Source organism: Pongo abelii, chromosome 11, assembly GCF_028885655.2.
Source record: "Pongo abelii isolate AG06213 chromosome 11, NHGRI_mPonAbe1-v2.0_pri, whole genome shotgun sequence".
Classification (NCBI taxonomy): domain Eukaryota; kingdom Metazoa; phylum Chordata; class Mammalia; order Primates; family Hominidae; genus Pongo; species Pongo abelii.
In genome coordinates, this window is record NC_071996.2 from 2398383 (window position 1) to 2422167 (window position 23785).

The window sequence follows — 23785 nt, forward strand, 5'->3', positions numbered from 1 at the left end:
CTCATGTACAATAGAGCCTAAAGTATAATAATAATAATAATAATAATAATAATAATAATAATAATGATAAAAAGAAAAAAAATTAAAAAAAAAAGAAAGGGATAAATTCCTCGACACATACACTCTCCCATGCCTAAACCAGGAAGAAATTGAATCTCTGAGTAGACTAATAACAGGAGCTGAAGTTGTGGCAATAATCAATAGCTTACCAACCAAAAAGAGTCCAGGATCAGATGGGTTCACAGCCGAATTCTACCAGAGGTCCAAGGAGGAACTGGAACCATTACTTCAGAAACTATTCCAATCAATAGAAAAAGAGGGAATCCTTCCTAACTCATTTTAAGAGGCCAGCATCATGCTGCTACCAAAGCTTGGCAGAGACACAACCAAAAAAGAGAATTTTAGACCAATATCCTTGATGAATATTGATGCAAAAATCCTCAATAAATTACTGGCAAACCGAATCCAGCAGCACATCAGACAGCTTATCCACCATGATCAAGTGGGCTTCATTCCTGGGATGCAAGGCTGGTTCAATATACGCAAATCAATAAATGTAATCCAGCATATAAACAGAACCAAAGTCAAAAACCACATGATTATCTCAATACGTGAAGAAAAGGACTTTGACAAAATTCAACAACCCTTCATGCTAAAAACTCTCAATAAATTAGGTATTGATGGGTCGTATCTCAAAATAATAAGAGCTATTTATGACAAACCCACAGCCAATATCATACTGAATGGGCAAAAACTGGAAGCATTCACTTTGAAAACTGGCACAAGACAGGGATGCCCTCTCTCACCACTTCTATTCAACATAGTGTTGGAAGTTCTGGCCAGAGCAATTAGGCAAGAGAAGGAAATCAAGGAAATTCAATTAGGAAAAAAGGAAGTCAAATTGTCCCTGTTTGCAGATGACGTGATAGTATATCTAGAAAACCCCATTGTCTCAGCCCAAAATCTCCTTAAGCTGATAAGCAACTTCAGCAAAGTCTCAGGATACAAAATCAATGGACAAAAATCACAAGCATTCTTATACATCAATAACAGACAAACAGAGAGCCAAATCATGAGTGAACTCCCATTCACAATTGCTTCAAAGAGAATAAAATACCTAGGAATCCAACTTACAAGGGATGTGAAGGACCTCTTCAAGGAGAAAACTACAAACCACTGCTCAAGGAAATAAAAGAGGATACAAACAAATGGAAGAACATTCCATGCTCATGGGTAGGAAGAATCAATATCATGAAAATGGCCATCCTTCCCAAGGTAATTTACAGATTCAATGCCATCCCCATCAAGTTACCAATGACTTTATGCACGGAATTGGAAAAAACTACTTTAAAATTCATATGGAACCAAAAAAGAGCCCGCATCACCAAGTCAATCCTAAGCCAAAAGAACAAAGATGGAGGCATCACGCTACCTGACTTCAAACTATACTACAAGGCTACAGTAACCAAAACAGCATGGTACTGGTACCAAACAGAGATCTAGATCAATGGAACAGAACAGAGCCGTCAGAAATAATGCCACATATCTACAACAATCTGATCTTTGACAAACTTGACAAAAACAAGAAATGGAGAAAGGATTCCCTATTTAATAAATGGTGCTGGGAAAACTGGCTAGCCACATGTAGAAAGCTGAAACTGGATCCCTTCCTTACACCTTATACAAAAATCAACTCAAGATGGATTAAAGACTTAAACGTTAGACCTAAAACCATAAAAACCCTAGAAGAAAACCTAGGCAATACCATTCAGGACATAGGCATGGGCAAGGACTTCATGTCTAAAACACCAAAAGCAATGGCCACAAAAGCCAAAATTGACAAATGGGAACTAATTAAACTAAAGAGCTTCTGCACAGCAAAGGAAACTACCATCAGAGTGAACAGGCAACCTACAAAATGGGAGAAAATTTTCGCAACCTACTCATCTGACAAAGGGATAATATCCAGAATCTACAATGAACTCCAACAAATTTACAAGAAAACACCAACCAACCCCATCAAAAAGTGGGCGAAGGACATGAACAGACACTCCTCCAAAGAAGACATTTATGCAGCCAAAAAACACATGAAAAAATGCTCACCATCACTGGCCATCAGAGAAATGCAAATCAAAACCACAATGAGATACCATCTCACACCAGTTAGAATGGCAATCATTAAAAAGTCAGGAAACAACAGGTGCTGGAGAGGATGTGGAGAAATAGGAACACTTTTACACTGTTGGTGGGACTGTAAACTAGTTCAACCCTTGTGGAAGTCACTGTGGCGATTCCTCAGGGATCTAGAACTAGAAATTCCATTTGACCCAGCCATCCCATTACTGGGTATATACCCAAAGGACTATAAATCATGCTGCTATGAAGACACATACAGACGTATGTTTATTGCGGCATTATACCCAATAGCAAAGACTTGGAAGCAACCCAAATGTCCAACAAAGATAGACTGGATTAAGAAAAGGTGGCACATATACACCATGGAATACCAGGCAGCCATAAAAAATGATGAGTTCATATCCTTTGTAGGGACATGGATGAAATTGGAAATCATCGTTCTCAGTAAACTATCGCAAGAACGAAAAGCCAAACACCACATATTCTCACTCATAGGTGAGAATTGAACAATGAGAACACATGGACACAGGAAGGGGAACATCACACTTCGGGGACTGTTGTGGGGTGGGGCGAGGGGCGAGGGACAGCATTGGGAGATATACCTAATGCTAGATGACGAGTTGGTGGGTGCAGCGCACCAGCATGGCACATGTATACACATGTAGCTTACCTGCAAGTTGCGCACATGTACCATAGAGCCTAAAGTATAATAATAATAATAATAATAATAATAATGATAAAAAGAAAAAAAATTAAAAAAAAAGAAAGGGATAAATTCCTCGACACATACACTCTCCCATGCCTAAACCAGGAAGAAGTTGAATCTCTGAGTAGACTAATAACAGGAGCTGAAGTTGTGGCAATAATCAATAGCTTACCAACCAAAAAGAGTCCAGGATCAGATGGGTTCACAGCCGAATTCTACCAGAGGTCCAAGGAGGAACTGGAACCATTACTTCAGAAACTATTCCAATCAATAGAAAAAGAGGGAATCCTTCCTAACTCATTTTATGAGGCCAGAATCATGCTGCTACCAAAGCTTGGCAGAGACACAACCAAAAAAGAGAATTTTAGACCAATATCCTTGATGAATATTGATGCAAAAATCCTCAATAAATTACTGGCAAACCGAATCCAGCAGCACATCAGACAGCTTATCCACCATGATCAAGTGGGCTTCATCCCTGGGATGCAAGGCTGGTTCAATATACGCAAATCAATAAATGTAATCCAGCATATAAACAGAACCAAAGTCAAAAACCACATGATTATCTCAATACGTGAAGAAAAGGACTTTGACAAAATTCAACAACCCTTCATGCTAAAAACTCTCAATAAATTAGGTATTGATGGGTCGTATCTCAAAATAATAAGAGCTATTTATGACAAACCCACAGCCAATATCATACTGAATGGGCAAAAACTGGAAGCATTCACTTCGAAAACTGGCACAAGACAGGGATGCCCTCTCTCACCACTTCTATTCAACATAGTGTTGGAAGTTCTGGCCAGGGCAATTAGGCAAGAGAAGGAAATCAAGGGTATTCAATTAGGAAAAAAGGAAGTCAAATTGTCCCTGTTTGCAGATGACGTGATAGTATATCTAGAAAACCCCATTGTCTCAGCCCAAAATCTCCTTAAGCTGATAAGCAACTTCAGCAAAGTCTCAGGATACAAAATCAATGGACAAAAATCACAAGCATTCTTATACATCAATAACAGACAAACAGAGAGCCAAATCATGAGTGAACTCCCATTCACAATTGCTTCAAAGAGAATAAAATACCTAGGAATCCAACTTACAAGGGATGTGAAGGACCTCTTCAAGGAGAAAACTACAAACCACTGCTCAAGGAAATAAAAGAGGATACAAACAAATGGAAGAACATTCCATGCTCATGGGTAGGAAGAATCAATATCATGAAAATGGCCATCCTTCCCAAGGTAATTTACAGATTCAATGCCATCCCCATCAAGTTACCAATGACTTTCTGCACGGAATTGGAAAAAACTACTTTAAAATTCATATGGAACCAAAAAAGAGCCCGCATCACCAAGTCAATCCTAAGCCAAAAGAACAAAGCTGGAGGCATCACGCTACCTGACTTCAAACTATACTACAAGGCTACAGTAACCAAAACAGCATGGTACTGGTACCAAACAGAGATCTAGATCAATGGAACAGAACAGAGCCGTCAGAAATAATGCCACATATCTACAACAATCTGATCTTTGACAAACTTGACAAAAACAAGAAATGGAGAAAGGATTCCCTATTTAATAAATGGTGCTGGGAAAACTGGCTAGCCACATGTAGAAAGCTGAAACTGGATCCCTTCCTTACACCTTATACAAAAATCAACTCAAGATGGATTAAAGACTTAAACGTTAGACCTAAAACCATAAAAACCCTAGAAGAAAACCTAGGCAATACCATTCAGGACATAGGCATGGGCAAGGACTTCATGTCTAAAACACCAAAAGCAATGGCCACAAAAGCCAAAATTGACAAATGGGATCTAATTAAACTAAAGAGCTTCTGCACAGCAAAGGAAACTACCATCAGAGTGAACAGGCAACCTACAAAATGGGAGAAAATTTTCGCAACCTACTTATCTGACAAAGGGATAATATCCAGAATCTACAATGAACTCCAACAAATTTACAAGAAAACACCAAACAACCCCATCAAAAAGTGGGCGAAGGACATGAACAGACACTCCTCCAAAGAAGACATTTATGCAGACAAAAAACACATGAAAAAATGCTCACCATCACTGGCCATCAGAGAAATGCAAATCAAAACCACAATGAGATACCATCTCACACCAGTTAGAATGGCAATCATTAAAAAGTCAGGAAACAACAGGTGCTGGAGAGGATGTGGAGAAATAGGAACACTTTTACACTGTTGGTGGGACTGTAAACTAGTTCAACCCTTGTGGAAGTCACTGTGGCGATTCCTCAGGGATCTAGAACTAGAAATTCCATTTGACCCAGCCATCCCATTACTGGGTATATACCCAAAGGACTATAAATCATGCTGCTATGAAGACACATGCAGACGTATGTTTATTGCAGCATTATACCCAATAGCAAAGACTTGGAAGCAACCCAAATGTCCAACAACGATAGACTGGATTAAGAAAAGGTGGCACATATACACCATGGAATACCAGGCAGCCATAAAAAATGATGAGTTCATATCCTTTGTAGGGACATGGATGAAATTGGAAATCATCGTTCTCAGTAAACTATCGCAAGAACGAAAAGCCAAACACCACATATTCTCACTCATAGGTGAGAATTGAACAATGAGAACACATGGACACAGGAAGGGGAACATCTCACTTCGGGGACTGTTGTGGGGTGGGGCGAGGGGCGAGGGACAGCATTGGGAGATATACCTAATGCTAGATGACGAGTTGGTGGGTGCAGCGCACCAGCATGCCACATGTATACACATGTAGCTTACCTGCAAGTTGCGCACATGTACCATAGAGCCTAAAGTATAATAATAATAATAATAATAATAATAATAATAATAATGATAAAAAGAAAAAAAATTAAAAAAAAAGAAAGGGATAAATTCCTCGACACATACACTCTCCCATGCCTAAACCAGGAAGAAGTTGAATCTCTGAGTAGACTAATAACAGGAGCTGAAATTGTGGCAATAATCAATAGCTTACCAACCAAAAAGAGTCCAGGATCAGATGGGTTCACAGCCGAATTCTACCAGAGGTCCAAGGAGGAACTGGAACCATTACTTCAGAAACTATTCCAATCAATAGAAAAAGAGGGAATCCTTCCTAACTCATTTTATGAGGCCAGCATCATGCTGCTACCAAAGCTTGGCAGAGACACAACCAAAAAAGAGAATTTTAGACCAATATCCTTGATGAATATTGATGCAAAAATCCTCAATAAATTACTGGCAAACCGAATCCAGCAGCACATCAGACAGCTTATCCACCATGATCAAGTGGGCTTCATCCCTGGGATGCAAGGCTGGTTCAATATATGCAAATCAATAAATGTAATCCAGCATATAAACAGAACCAAAGTCAAAAACCACATGGTTATCTCAATACGTGAAGAAAAGGACTTTGACAAAATTCAACAACCCTTCATGCTAAAAACTCTCAATAAATTAGGTATTGATGGGTCGTATCTCAAAATAATAAGAGCTATTTATGACAAACCCACAGCCAATATCATACTGAATGGGCAAAAACTGGAATCATTCACTTTGAAAACTGGCACAAGACAGGGATGCCCTCTCTCACCACTTCTATTCAACATAGTGTTGGAAGTTCTGGCCAGGGCAATTAGGCAAGAGAAGGAAATCAAGGGTATTCAATTAGGAAAAAAGGAAGTCAAATTGTCCCTGTTTGCAGATGACGTGATAGTATATCTAGAAAACCCCATTGTCTCAGCCCAAAATCTCCTTAAGCTGATAAGCAACTTCAGCAAAGTCTCAGGATACAAAATCAATGGACAAAAATCACAAGCATTCTTATACATCAATAACAGACAAACAGAGAGCCAAATCATGAGTGAACTCCCATTCACAATTGCTTCAAAGAGAATAAAATACCTAGGAATCCAACTTACAAGGGATGTGAAGGACCTCTTCAAGGAGAAAACTACAAACCACTGCTCAAGGAAATAAAAGAGGATACAAACAAATGGAAGAACATTCCATGCTCATGGGTAGGAAGAATCAATATCATGAAAATGGCCATCCTTCCCAAGGTAATTTACAGATTCAATGCCATCCCCATCAAGTTACCAATGACGTTCTTCACGGAATTGCAAAAAACTACTTTAAAATTCATATGGAAGCAAAAAAGAGCCCGCATCACCAAGTCAATCCTAAGCCAAAAGAACAAAGCTGGAGGCATCACGCTACCTGACTTCAAACTATACTACAAGGCTACAGTAACCAAAACAGCATGGTACTGGTACCAAACAGAGATCTAGATCAATGGAACAGAACAGAGCCGTCAGAAATAATGCCACATATCTACAACAATCTGATCTTTGACAAACTTGACAAAAACAAGAAATGGAGAAAGGATTCCCTATTTAATAAATGGTGCTGGGAAAACTGGCTAGCCACATGTAGAAAGCTGAAACTGGATCCCTTCCTTACACCTTATACAAAAATCAACTCAAGATGGATAAAAGACTTAAACGTTAGACCTAAAACCATAAAAACCCTAGAAGAAAACCTAGGCAATACCATTCAGGACATAGGCATGGGCAAGGACTTCATGTCTAAAACACCAAAAGCAATGGCCACAAAAGCCAAAATGGACAAATGGGAACTAATTAAACTAAAGAGCTTCTGCACAGCAAAGGAAACTACCATCAGAGTGAACAGGCAACCTACAAAATGGGAGAAAATTTTCGCAACCTACTCATCTGACAAAGGGATAATATCCAGAATCTACAATGAACTCCAACAAATTTACAAGAAAACACCAAACAACCCCATCAAAAAGTGGGCGAAGGACATGAACAGACACTCCTCCAAAGAAGACATTTATGCAGCCAAAAAACACATGAAAAAATGCTCACCATCACTGGCCATCAGAGAAATGCAAATCAAAACCACAATGAGATACCATCTCACACCAGTTAGAATGGCAATCATTAAAAAGTCAGGAAACAACAGGTGCTGGAGAGGATGTGGAGAAATAGGAACACTTTTACACTGTTGGTGGGACTGTAAACTAGTTCAACCCTTGTGGAAGTCACTGTGGCGATTCCTCAGGGATCTAGAACTAGAAATTCCATTTGACCCAGCCATCCCATTACTGGGTATATACCCAAAGGACTATAAATCATGCTGCTATGAAGACACATGCAGACGTATGTTTATTGCGGCATTATACCCAATAGCAAAGACTTGGAAGCAACCCAAATGTCCAACAACGATAGACTGGATTAAGAAAAGGTGGCACATATACACCATGGAATACCAGGCAGCCATAAAAAATGATGAGTTCATATCCTTTGTAGGGACATGGATGAAATTGGAAATCATCGTTCTCAGTAAACTATCGCAAGAACGAAAAGCCAAACACCACATATTCTCACTCATAGGTGAGAATTGAACAATGAGAACACATGGACACAGGAAGGCGAACATCACACTTCGGGGACTGTTGTTGGGTGGGGCGAGGGGCGAGGGACAGCATTGGGAGATATACCTAATGCTAGATGACGAGTTGGTGGGTGCAGCGCACCAGCATGGCACATGTATACACATGTAGCTTACCTGCAAGTTGCGCACATGTACCATAGAGCCTAAAGTATAATAATAATAATAATAATAATAATAATGATAAAAAGAAAAAAAATTAAAAAAAAAAGAAAGGGATAAATTCCTCGACACATACACTCTCCCATGCCTAAACCAGGAAGAAGTTGAATCTCTGAGTAGACTAATAACAGGAGCTGAAATTGTGGCAATAATCAATAGCTTACCAACCAAAAAGAGTCCAGGATCAGATGGGTTCACAGCCGAATTCTACCAGAGGTCCAAGGAGGAACTGGAACCATTACTTCAGAAACTATTCCAATCAATAGAAAAAGAGGGAATCCTTCCTAACTCATTTTATGAGGCCAGCATCATGCTGCTACCAAAGCTTGGCAGAGACACAACCAAAAAAGAGAATTTTAGACCAATATCCTTGATGAATATTGATGCAAAAATCCTCAATAAATTACTGGCAAACCGAATCCAGCAGCACATCAGACAGCTTATTCACCATGATCAAGTGGGCTTCATCCCTGGGATGCAAGGCTGGTTCAATATATGCAAATCAATAAATGTAATCCAGCATATAAACAGAACCAAAGTCAAAAACCACATGATTATCTCAATACGTGAAGAAAAGGACTTTGACAAAATTCAACAACCCTTCATGCTAAAAACTCTCAATAAATTAGGTATTGATGGGTCGTATCTCAAAATAATAAGAGCTATTTATGACAAACCCACAGCCAATATCATACTGAATGGGCAAAAACTGGAAGCATTCACTTTGAAAACTGGCACAAGACAGGGATGCCCTCTCTCACCACTTCTATTCAACATAGTGTTGGAAGTTCTGGCCAGGGCAATTAGGCAAGAGAAGGAAATCAAGGGTATTCAATTAGGAAAAAAGGAAGTCAAATTGTCCCTGTTTGCAGATGACGTGATAGTATATCTAGAAAACCCCATTGTCTCAGCCCAAAATCTCCTTAAGCTGATAAGCAACTTCAGCAAAGTCTCAGGATACAAAATCAATGGACAAAAATCACAAGCATTCTTATACATCAATAACAGACAAACAGAGAGCCAAATCATGAGTGAACTCCCATTCACAATTGCTTCAAAGAGAATAAAATACCTACGAATCCAACTTACAAGGGATGTGAAGGACCTCTTCAAGGAGAAAACTACAAACCACTGCTCAAGGAAATAAAAGAGGATACAAACAAATGGAAGAACATTCCATGCTCATGGGTAGGAAGAATCAGTATCATGAAAATGGCCATCCTTCCCAAGGTAATTTACAGATTCAATGCCATCCCCATCAAGTTACCAATGACTTTCATCACGGAATTGGAAAAAACTACGTTAAAATTCATATGGAACCAAAAAAGAGCCCGCATCACCAAGTCAATCCTAAGCCAAAAGAACAAAGATGGAGGCATCACGCTACCTGACTTCAAACTATACTACAAGGCTACAGTAACCAAAACAGCATGGTACTGGTACCAAACAGAGATCTAGATCAATGGAACAGAACAGAGCCGTCAGAAATAATGCCACATATCTACAACAATCTGATCTTTGACAAACTTGACAAAAACAAGAAATGGAGAAAGGATTCCCTATTTAATAAATGGTGCTGGGAAAACTGGCTAGCCACATGTAGAAAGCTGAAACTGGATCCCTTCCTTACACCTTATACAAAAATCAACTCAAGATGGATAAAAGACTTAAACTTTAGACCTAAAACCATAAAAACCCTAGAAGAAAACCTAGGCAATACCATTCAGGACATAGGCATGGGCAAGGACTTCATGTCTAAAACACCAAAAGCAATGGCCACAAAAGCCAAAATGGACAAATGGGAACTAATTAAACTAAAGAGCTTCTGCACAGCAAAGGAAACTACCATCAGAGTGAACAGGCAACCTACAAAATGGGAGAAAATTTTCGCAACCTACTCATCTGACAAAGGGATAATATCCAGAATCTACGATGAACTCCAACAAATTTACAAGAAAACACCAAACAACCCCATCAAAAAGTGGGCGAAGGACATGAACAGACACTCCTCCAAAGAAGACATTTATGCAGCCAAAAAACACATGAAAAAATGCTCACCATCACTGGCCATCAGAGAAATGCAAATCAAAACCACAATGAGATACCATCTCACACCAGTTAGAATGGCAATCATTAAAAAGTCAGGAAACAACAGGTGCTGGAGAGGATGTGGAGAAATAGGAACACTTTTACACTGTTGGTGGGACTGTAAACTAGTTCAACCCTTGTGGAAGTCACTGTGGCGATTCCTCAGGGATCTAGAACTAGAAATTCCATTTGACCCAGCCATCCCATTACTGGGTATATACCCAAAGGACTATAAATCATGCTGCTATGAAGACACATGCAGACGTATGTTTATTGCGGCATTATACCCAATAGCAAAGACTTGGAAGCAACCCAAATGTCCAACAACGATAGACTGGATTAAGAAAAGGTGGCACATATACACCATGGAATACCAGGCAGCCATAAAAAATGATGAGTTCATATCCTTTGTAGGGACATGGATGAAATTGGAAATCATCGTTCTCAGTAAACTATCGCAAGAACGAAAAGCCAAACACCACATATTCTCACTCATAGGTGAGAATTGAACAATGAGAACACATGGACACAGGAAGGGGAACATCACACTTCGGGGACTGTTGTGGGGTGGGGCGAGGGGCGTGGGACAGCATTGGGAGATATACCTAATGCTAGATGACGAGTTGGTGGGTGCAGCGCACCAGCATGGCACATGTATACACATGTAGCTTACCTGCAAGTTGCGCACATGTACCATGGAGCCTAAAATATAATAATAATCATAATAATCATAATAATAATGATAAAAAGAAAAAAAATTAAAAAAAAAGAAAGGGATAAATTCCTCGACACATACACTCTCCCATGCCTAAACCAGGAAGAAGTTGAATCTCTGAGTAGACTAATAACAGGAGCTGAAGTTGTGGCAATAATCAATAGCTTACCAACCAAAAAGAGTCCAGGATCAGATGGGTTCACAGCCGAATTCTACCAGAGGTCCAAGGAGGAACTGGAACCATTACTTCAGAAACTATTCCAATCAATAGAAAAAGAGGGAATCCTTCCTAACTCATTTTATGAGGCCAGCATCATGCTGATACCAAAGCTGGGCAGAGACACAACCAAAAAAGAGAATTTTAGACCAATATCCTTGATGAATATTGATGCAAAAATCCTCAATAAATTACCGGCAAACCGAATCCAGCAGCACATCAGACAGCTTATCCACCATGATCAAGTGGGCTTCATCCCTGAGATGCAAGGCTGGTTCAATATACGCAAATAAATAAATGTAATCCAGCATATAAACAGAACCAAAGTCAAAAACCACATGATTATCTCAATACGTGAAGAAAAGGACTTTGACAAAATTCAACAACCCTTCATGCTAAAAACTCTCAATAAATTAGGTATTGATGGGTCGTATCTCAAAATAATAAGAGCTATTTATGACAAACCCACAGCCAATATCATACTGAATGGGCAAAAACTGGAAGCATTCACTTTGAAAACTGGCACAAGACAGGGATGCCCTCTCTCACCACTTCTATTCAACATAGTTTTGGAAGTTCTGGCCAGGGCAATTAGGCAAGAGAAGGAAATCAAGGGTATTCAATTAGGAAAAAAGGAAGCCAAATTGTCCCTGTTTGCAGATGACGTGATAGTATATCTAGAAAACTCCATTGTCTCAGCCCAAAATCTCCTTAAGCTGATAGGCAACTTCAGCAAAGTCTCAGGATACAAAATCAATGGACAAAAATCACAAGCATTCTTATACATCAATAACAGACAAACAGAGAGCCAAATCATGAGTGAACTCCCATTCACAATTGCTTCAAAGAGAATAAAATACCTAGGAATCCAACTTACAAGGGATGTGAAGGACCTCTTCAAGGAGAAAACTACAAACCACTGCTCAAGGAAATAAAAGAGGATACAAACAAATGGAAGAACATTCCATGCTCATGGGTAGGAAGAATCAATATCATGAAAATGGCCATCCTTCCCAAGGTAATTTACAGATTCAATGCCATCCCCATCAAGTTACCAATGACTTTCTGCACAGAATTGGAAAAAACTACTTTAAAGTTCATATGGAACCAAAAAAGAGCCCGCATCACCAAGTCAATCCTAAGCCAAAAGAACAAAGCTGGAGGCATCACGCTACCTGACTTCAAACTATACTACAAGGCTACAGTAACCAAAACAGCATGGTACTGGTACCAAACAGAGATCTAGATCAATGGAACAGAACAGAGCCGTCAGAAATAATGCCACATATCTACAACAATCTGATCTTTGACAAACTTGACAAAAACAAGAAATGGAGAAAGGATTCCCTATTTAATAAATGGTGCTGGGAAAACTGGCTAGCCACATGTAGAAAGCTGAAACTGGATCCCTTCCTTACACCTTATACAAAAATCAACTCAAGATGGATTAAAGACTTAAACGTTAGACCTAAATCCATAAAAACCCTAGAAGAAAACCTAGGCAATACCATTCAGTACATAGGCATGGGCAAGGACTTCATGTCTAAAACACCAAAAGCAATGGCCACAAAAGCCAAAATTGACAAATGGGATCTAATTAAACTAAAGAGCTTCTGCACAGCAAAGGAAACTACCATCAGAGTGAACAGGCAACCTACAAAATGGGAGAAAATTTTCGCAACCTACTCATCTGACAAAGGGATAATATCCAGAATCTTCAATGAACTCCAACAAATTTACAAGAAAACACCAGAGAACCCCATCAAAAAGTGGGCGAAGGACATGAACAGACACTCCTCCAAAGAAGACATTTATGCAGACAAAAAACACATGAAAAAATGCTCACCATCACTGGCCATCAGAGAAATGCAAATCAAAACCACAATGAGATACCATCTCACACCAGTTAGAATGGCAATCATTAAAAAGTCAGGAAACAACAGGTGCTGGAGAGGATGTGGAGAAATAGGAACACTTTTACACTGTTGGTGGGACTGTAAACTAGTTCAACCCTTGTGGAAGTCACTGTGGCGATTCCTCAGGGATCTAGAACTAGAAATTCCATTTGACCCAGCCATCCCATTACTGGGTATATACCCAAAGGACTATAAATCATGCTGCTATGAAGACACATGCACACGTATGTTTATTGCGGCATTATACCCAATAGCAAAGACTTGGAAGCAACCCAAATGTCCAACAACGATAGACTGGATTAAGAAAAGGTGGCACATATACACCATGGAATACCAGGCAGCCATAAAAAATGATGAGTTCATATCCTTTGTAGGGACATGGATGAAATTGGAAATCATCGTTCTCAGTAAACTATCGCAAGAACGAAAAGCCAAACACCACATATTCTCACTCATAGGTGAGAATTGAACAATGAGAACATATGGACACAGGAAGGGGAACATCACACTTCGGGGACTGTTGTGGGGTGGGGCGAGGGGCGTGGGACAGCATTGGGAGATATACCTAATGCTAGATGACGAGTTGGTGGGTGCAGCGCACCAGCATGGCACATGTATACACATGTAGCTTACCTGCAAGTTGCGCACATGTACCATGGAGCCTAAAGTATAATAATAATCATAATAATCATAATAATAATGATAAAAAGAAAAAAAATTAAAAAAAAAGAAAGGGATAAATTCCTCGACACATACACTCTCCCATGCCTAAACCAGGAAGAAATTGAATCTCTGAGTAGACTAATAACAGGAGCTGAAGTTGTGGCAATAATCAATAGCTTACCAACCAAAAAGAGTCCAGGATCAGATGGGTTCACAGCCGAATTCTACCAGAGGTCCAAGGAGGAACTGGAACCATTACTTCAGAAACTATTCCAATCAATAGAAAAAGAGGGAATCCTTCCTAACTCATTTTATGAGGCCAGCATCATGCTGATACCAAAGCTGGGCAGAGACACAACCAAAAAAGAGAATTTTAGACCAATATCCTTGATGAATATTGATGCAAAAATCCTCAATAAATTACCGGCAAACCGAATCCAGCAGCACATCAGACAGCTTATCCACCATGATCAAGTGGGCTTCATCCCTGAGATGCAAGGCTGGTTCAATATACGCAAATCAATAAATGTAATCCAGCATATAAACAGAACCAAAGTCAAAAACCACATGATTATCTCAATACGTGAAGAAAAGGACTTTGACAAAATTCAACAACCCTTCATGCTAAAAACTCTCAATAAATTAGGTATTGATGGGTCGTATCTCAAAATAATAAGAGCTATTTATGACAAACCCACAGCCAATATCATACTGAATGGGCAAAAACTGGAAGCATTCACTTTGAAAACTGGCACAAGACAGGGATGCCCTCTCTCACCACTTCTATTCAACATAGTTTTGGAAGTTCTGGCCAGGGCAATTAGGCAAGAGAAGGAAATCAAGGGTATTCAATTAGGAAAAAAGGAAGCCAAATTGTCCCTGTTTGCAGATGACGTGATAGTATATCTAGAAAACTCCATTGTCTCAGCCCAAAATCTCCTTAAGCTGATAGGCAACTTCAGCAAAGTCTCAGGATACAAAATCAATGGACAAAAATCACAAGCATTCTTATACATCAATAACAGACATACAGAGAGCCAAATCATGAGTGAACTCCCATTCACAATTGCTTCAAAGAGAATAAAATACCTAGGAATCCAACTTACAAGGGATGTGAAGGACCTCTTCAAGGAGAAAACTACAAACCACTGCTCAAGGAAATAAAAGAGGATACAAACAAATGGAAGAACATTCCATGCTCATGGGTAGGAAGAATCAATATCATGAAAATGGCCATCCTTCCCAAGGTAATTTACAGATTCAATGCCATCCCCATCAAGTTACCAATGACTTTCTGCACAGAATTGGAAAAAACTACTTTAAAGTTCATATGGAACCAAAAAAGAGCCCGCATCACCAAGTCAATCCTAAGCCAAAAGAACAAAGCTGGAGGCATCACGCTACCTGACTTCAAACTATACTACAAGGCTACAGTAACCAAAACAGCATGGTACTGGTACCAAACAGAGATCTAGATCAATGGAACAGAACAGAGCCGTCAGAAATAATGCCACATATCTACAACAATCTGATCTTTGACAAACTTGACAAAAACAAGAAATGGAGAAAGGATTCCCTATTTAATAAATGGTGCTGGGAAAACTGGCTAGCCACATGTAGAAAGCTGAAACTGGATCCCTACCTTACACCTTATACAAAAATCAACTCAAGATGGATTAAAGACTTAAACGTTAGACCTAAATCCATAAAAACCCTAGAAGAAAACCTAGGCAATACCATTCAGTACATAGGCATGGGCAAGGACTTCATGTCTAAAACACCAAAAGCAATGGCCACAAAAGCCAAAATTGACAAATGGGATCTAATTAAACTAAAGAGCTTCTGCACAGCAAAGGAAACTACCATCAGAGTGAACAGGCAACCTACAAAATGGGAGAAAATTTTCGCAACCTACTCATCTGACAAAGGGATAATATCCAGAATCTTCAATGAACTCCAACAAATTTACAAGAAAACACCAAAGAACCCCATCAAAAAGTGGGCGAAGGACATGAACAGACACTCCTCCAAAGAAGACATTTATGCAGCCAAAAAACACATGAAAAAATGCTCACCATCACTGGCCATCAGAGAAATGCAAATCAAAACCACAATGAGATACCATCTCACACCAGTTAGAATGGCAATCATTAAAAAGTCAGGAAACAACAGGTGCTGGAGAGGATGTGGAGAAATAGGAACACTTTTACACTGTTGGTGGGACTGTAAACTAGTTCAACCCTTGTGGAAGTCACTGTGGCGATTCCTCAGGGATCTAGAACTAGAAATTCCATTTGACCCAGCCATCCCATTACTGGGTATATACCCAAAGGACTATAAATCATGCTGCTATGAAGACACATGCAGACGTATGTTTATTGCGGCATTATACCCAATAGCAAAGACTTGGAAGCAACCCAAATGTCCAACAACGATAGACTGGATTAAGAAAAGGTGGCACATATACACCATGGAATACCAGGCAGCCATAAAAAATGATGAGTTCATATCCTTTGTAGGGACATGGATGAAATTGGAAATCATCGTTCTCAGTAAACTATCGCAAGAACGAAAAGCCAAACACCACATATTCTCACTCATAGGTGAGAATTGAACAATGAGAACACATGGACACAGGAAGGGGAACATCACACTTCGGTGACTGTTGTGGGGTGGGGCGAGGGGCGAGGGACAGCATTGGGAGATATACCTAATGCTAGATGACGAGTTGGTGGGTGCAGCGCACCAGCATGGCACATGTATACACATGTAGCTTACCTGCAAGTTGCGCACATGTACCATGGAGCCTAAAGTATAATAATAATAATAATAATAATAATGATAAAAAGAAAAAAAATTAAAAAAAAAAGAAAGGGATAAATTCCTCGACACATACACTCTCCCATGCCTAAACCAGGAAGAAATTGAATCTCTGAGTAGACTAATAACAGGAGCTGAAGTTGTGGCAATAATCAATAGCTTACCAACCAAAAAGAGTCCAGGATCAGATGGGTTCAGAGCCGAATTCTACCAGAGGTCCAAGGAGGAACTGGAACCATTACTTCAGAAACTATTCCAATCAATAGAAAAAGAGGGAATCCTTCCTAACTCATTTTATGAGGCCAGCATCATGCTGATACCAAAGCTGGGCAGAGACACAACCAAAAAAGAGAATTTTAGACCAATATCCTTGATGAATATTGATGCAAAAATCCTCAATAAATTACCGGCAAACCGAATCCAGCAGCACATCAGACAGCTTATCCACCATGATCAAGTGGGCTTCATCCCTGAGATGCAAGGCTGGTTCAATATAGGCAAATCAATAAATGTAATCCAGCATATAAAGAGAACCAAAGTTAAAAACCACATGTTTATCTCAATACGTGAAGAAAAGGACTTTGACAAAATTCAACAACCCTTCATGCTAAAAACTCTCAATAAATTAGGTATTGATGGGTCGTATCTCAAAATAATAAGAGCTATTTATGACAAACCCACAGCCAATATCATACTGAATGGGCAAAAACTGGAAGCATTCACTTTGAAAACTGGCACAAGACAGGGATGCCCTCTCTCACCACTTCTATTCAACATAGTGTTGGAAGTTCTGGCCAGGGCAATTAGGCAAGAGAAGGAAATCAAGGGTATTCAATTAGGAAAAAAGGAAGCCAAATTGTCCCTGTTTGCAGATGACGTGATAGTATATCTAGAAAACCCCATTGTCTCAGCCCAAAATCTCCTTAAGCTGATAAGCAACTTCAGCAAAGTCTCAGGATACAAAATCAATGGACAAAAATCACAAGCATTCTTATACATCAATAACAGACAAACAGAGAGCCAAATCATGAGTGAACTCCCATTCACAATTGCTTCAAAGAGAATAAGATACCTAGGAATCCAACTTACAAGGGATGTGAAGGACCTCTTCAAGGAGAAAACTACAAACCACTGCTCAAGGAAATAATAGAGGATACAAACAAATGGAAGAACATTCCATGCTCATGGGTAGGAAGAATCAATATCATGAAAATGGCCATCCTTCCCAAGGTAATTTACAGATTCAATGCCATCCCCATCAAGTTACCAATGACTTTCTGCACGGAATTGGAAAAAACTACTTTAAAGTTCATATGGAACCAAAAAAGAGCCCGCATCACCAAGTCAATCCTAAGCCAAAAGAACAAAGCTGGAGGCATCACGCTACCTGACTTCAAACTATACTACAAGGCTACAGTAACCAAAACAGCATGGTACTGGTACCAAACAGAGATCTAGATCAATGGAACAGAACAGAGCCGTCAGAAATAATGCCACATATCTACAACAATCTGATCTTTGACAAACTTGACAAAAACAAGAAATGGAGAAAGGATCCCCTATTTAATAAATGGTGCTGGGAAAACTGGCTAGCCACATGTAGAAAGCTGAAACTGGATCCCTTCCTTACATCTTATACAAAAATCAACTCAAGATGGATTAAAGACTTAAACGTTAGACCTAAAACCATAAAAACCCTAGAAGAAAACCAAGGCAATACCATTCAGGACATAGGCATGGGCAAGGACTTCATGTCTAAAACACCAAAAGCAATGGCCACAAAAGCCAAAATTGACAAATGGGATCTAATTAAACTAAAGAGCTTCTGCACAGCAAAGGAAACTACCATCAGAGTGAACAGGCAACCTACAAAATGGGAGAAAATTTTCGCAACCTACTCATCTGACAAAGGGATAATATCCAGAATCTACAATGAACTCCAACAAATTTACAAGAAAACACCAAAGAACCCCATCAAAAAGTGGGCGAAGGACATGAACAGACACTCCTCCAAAGAAGACATTTATGCAGACAAAAAACACATGAAAAAATGCTCACCATCACTGGCCATCAGAGAAATGCAAATCAAAACCACAATGAGATACCATCTCACACCAGTTAGAATGGCAATCATTAAAAAGTCAGGAAACAACAGGTGCTGGAGAGGATGTGGAGAAATAGGAACACTTTTACACTGTTGGTGGGACTGTAAACTAGTTCAACCCTTGTGGAAGTCACTGTGGCGATTCCTCAGGGATCTAGAACTAGAAATTCCATTTGACCCAGCCATCCCATTACTGGGTATATACCCAAAGGACTATAAATCATGCTGCTATGAAGACACATGCAGACGTATGTTTATTGCGGCATTATACCCAATAGCAAAGACTTGGAAGCAACCCAAATGTCCAACAACGATAGACTGGATTAAGAAAAGGTGGCACATATACACCATGGAATACCAGGCAGCCATAAAAAATGATGAGTTCATATCCTTTGTAGGGACATGGATGAAATTGGAAATCATCGTTCTCAGTAAACTATCGCAAGAACGAAAAGCCAAACACCACATATTCTCACTCATAGGTGAGAATTGAACAATGAGAACACATGGACACAGGAAGGGGAACATCACACTTCGGGGACTGTTGTGGGGTGGGGCGAGGGGCGAGGGACAGCATTGGGAGATATACCTAATGCTAGATGACGAGTTGGTGGGTGCAGCGCACCAGCATGGCACATGTATACACATGTAGCTTACCTGCAAGTTGCGCACATGTACCATGGAGCCTAAAATATAATAATAATCATAATAATCATAATAATAATGATAAAAAGAAAAAAAATTAAAAAAAAAGAAAGGGATAAATTCCTCGACACATACACTCTCCCATGCCTAAACCAGGAAGAAGTTGAATCTCTGAGTAGACTAATAACAGGAGCTGAAGTTGTGGCAATAATCAATAGCTTACCAACCAAAAAGAGTCCAGGATCAGATGGGTTCACAGCCGAATTCTACCAGAGGTCCAAGGAGGAACTGGAACCATTACTTCAGAAACTATTCCAATCAATAGAAAAAGAGGGAATCCTTCCTAACTCATTTTATGAGGCCAGCATCATGCTGATACCAAAGCTGGGCAGAGACACAACCAAAAAAGAGAATTTTAGACCAATATCCTTGATGAATATTGATGCAAAAATCCTCAATAAATTACCGGCAAACCGAATCCAGCAGCACATCAGACAGCTTATCCACCATGATCAAGTGGGCTTCATCCCTGAGATGCAAGGCTGGTTCAATATACGCAAATCAATAAATGTAATCCAGCATATAAACAGAACCAAAGTCAAAAACCACATGATTATCTCAATACGTGAAGAAAAGGACTTTGACAAAATTCAACAACCCTTCATGCTAAAAACTCTCAATAAATTAGGTATTGATGGGTCGTATCTCAAAATAATAAGAGCTATTTATGACAAACCCACAGCCAATATCATACTGAATGGGCAAAAACTGGAAGCATTCACTTTGAAAACTGGCACAAGACAGGGATGCCCTCTCTCACCACTTCTATTCAACATAGTTTTGGAAGTTCTGGCCAGGGCAATTAGGCAAGAGAAGGAAATCAAGGGTATTCAATTAGGAAAAAAGGAAGCCAAATTGTCCCTGTTTGCAGATGACGTGATAGTATATCTAGAAAACTCCATTGTCTCAGCCCAAAATCTCCTTAAGCTGATAGGCAACTTCAGCAAAGTCTCAGGATACAAAATCAATGGACAAAAATCACAAGCATTCTTATACATCAATAACAGACAAACAGAGAGCCAAATCATGAGTGAACTCCCATTCACAATTGCTTCAAAGAGAATAAAATACCTAGGAATCCAACTTACAAGGGATGTGAAGGACCTCTTCAAGGAGAAAACTACAAACCACTGCTCAAGGAAATAAAAGAGGATACAAACAAATGGAAGAACATTCCATGCTCATGGGTAGGAAGAATCAATATCATGAAAATGGCCATCCTTCCCAAGGTAATTTACAGATTCAATGCCATCCCCATCAAGTTACCAATGACTTTCTGCACAGAATTGGAAAAAACTACTTTAAAGTTCATATGGAACCAAAAAAGAGCCCGCATCACCAAGTCAATCCTAAGCCAAAAGAACAAAGCTGGAGGCATCACGCTACCTGACTTCAAACTATACTACAAGGCTACAGTAACCAAAACAGCATGGTACTGGTACCAAACAGAGATCTAGATCAATGGAACAGAACAGAGCCGTCAGAAATAATGCCACATATCTACAACAATCTGATCTTTGACAAACTTGACAAAAACAAGAAATGGAGAAAGGATTCCCTATTTAATAAATGGTGCTGGGAAAACTGGCTAGCCACATGTAGAAAGCTGAAACTGGATCCCTTCCTTACACCTTATACAAAAATCAACTCAAGATGGATTAAAGACTTAAACGTTAGACCTAAATCCATAAAAACCCTAGAAGAAAACCTAGGCAATACCATTCAGTACATAGGCATGGGCAAGGACTTCATGTCTAAAACACCAAAAGCAATGGCCACAAAAGCCAAAATTGACAAATGGGATCTAATTAAACTAAAGAGCTTCTGCACAGCAAAGGAAACTACCATCAGAGTGAACAGGCAACCTACAAAATGGGAGAAAATTTTCGCAACCTACTCATCTGACAAAGGGATAATATCCAGAATCTTCAATGAACTCCAACAAATTTACAAGAAAACACCAGAGAACCCCATCAAAAAGTGGGCGAAGGACATGAACAGACACTCCTCCAAAGAAGACATTTATGCAGACAAAAAACACATGAAAAAATGCTCACCATCACTGGCCATCAGAGAAATGCAAATCAAAACCACAATGAGATACCATCTCACACCAGTTAGAATGGCAATCATTAAAAAGTCAGGAAACAACAGGTGCTGGAGAGGATGTGGAGAAATAGGAACACTTTTACACTGTTGGTGGGACTGTAAACTAGTTCAACCCTTGTGGAAGTCACTGTGGCGATTCCTCAGGGATCTAGAACTAGAAATTCCATTTGACCCAGCCATCCCATTACTGGGTATATACCCAAAGGACTATAAATCATGCTGCTATGAAGACACATGCACACGTATGTTTATTGCGGCATTATACCCAATAGCAAAGACTTGGAAGCAACCCAAATGTCCAACAACGATAGACTGGATTAAGAAAAGGTGGCACATATACACCATGGAATACCAGGCAGCCATAAAAAATGATGAGTTCATATCCTTTGTAGGGACATGGATGAAATTGGAAATCATCGTTCTCAGTAAACTATCGCAAGAACGAAAAGCCAAACACCACATATTCTCACTCATAGGTGAGAATTGAACAATGAGAACATATGGACACAGGAAGGGGAACATCACACTTCGGGGACTGTTGTGGGGTGGGGCGAGGGGCGTGGGACAGCATTGGGAGATATACCTAATGCTAGATGACGAGTTGGTGGGTGCAGCGCACCAGCATGGCACATGTATACACATGTAGCTTACCTGCAAGTTGCGCACATGTACCATGGAGCCTAAAGTATAATAATAATCATAATAATCATAATAATAATGATAAAAAGAAAAAAAATTAAAAAAAAAGAAAGGGATAAATTCCTCGACACATACACTCTCCCATGCCTAAACCAGGAAGAAATTGAATCTCTGAGTAGACTAATAACAGGAGCTGAAGTTGTGGCAATAATCAATAGCTTACCAACCAAAAAGAGTCCAGGATCAGATGGGTTCACAGCCGAATTCTACCAGAGGTCCAAGGAGGAACTGGAACCATTACTTCAGAAACTATTCCAATCAATAGAAAAAGAGGGAATCCTTCCTAACTCATTTTATGAGGCCAGCATCATGCTGATACCAAAGCTGGGCAGAGACACAACCAAAAAAGAGAATTTTAGACCAATATCCTTGATGAATATTGATGCAAAAATCCTCAATAAATTACCGGCAAACCGAATCCAGCAGCACATCAGACAGCTTATCCACCATGATCAAGTGGGCTTCATCCCTGAGATGCAAGGCTGGTTCAATATACGCAAATCAATAAATGTAATCCAGCATATAAACAGAACCAAAGTCAAAAACCACATGATTATCTCAATACGTGAAGAAAAGGACTTTGACAAAATTCAACAACCCTTCATGCTAAAAACTCTCAATAAATTAGGTATTGATGGGTCGTATCTCAAAATAATAAGAGCTATTTATGACAAACCCACAGCCAATATCATACTGAATGGGCAAAAACTGGAAGCATTCACTTTGAAAACTGGCACAAGACAGGGATGCCCTCTCTCACCACTTCTATTCAACATAGTTTTGGAAGTTCTGGCCAGGGCAATTAGGCAAGAGAAGGAAATCAAGGGTATTCAATTAGGAAAAAAGGAAGCCAAATTGTCCCTGTTTGCAGATGACGTGATAGTATATCTAGAAAACTCCATTGTCTCAGCCCAAAATCTCCTTAAGCTGATAGGCAACTTCAGCAAAGTCTCAGGATACAAAATCAATGGACAAAAATCACAAGCATTCTTATACATCAATAACAGACATACAGAGAGCCAAATCATGAGTGAACTCCCATTCACAATTGCTTCAAAGAGAATAAAATACCTAGGAATCCAACTTACAAGGGATGTGAAGGACCTCTTCAAGGAGAAAACTACAAACCACTGCTCAAGGAAATAAAAGAGGATACAAACAAATGGAAGAACATTCCATGCTCATGGGTAGGAAGAATCAATATCATGAAAATGGCCATCCTTCCCAAGGTAATTTACAGATTCAATGCCATCCCCATCAAGTTACCAATGACTTTCTG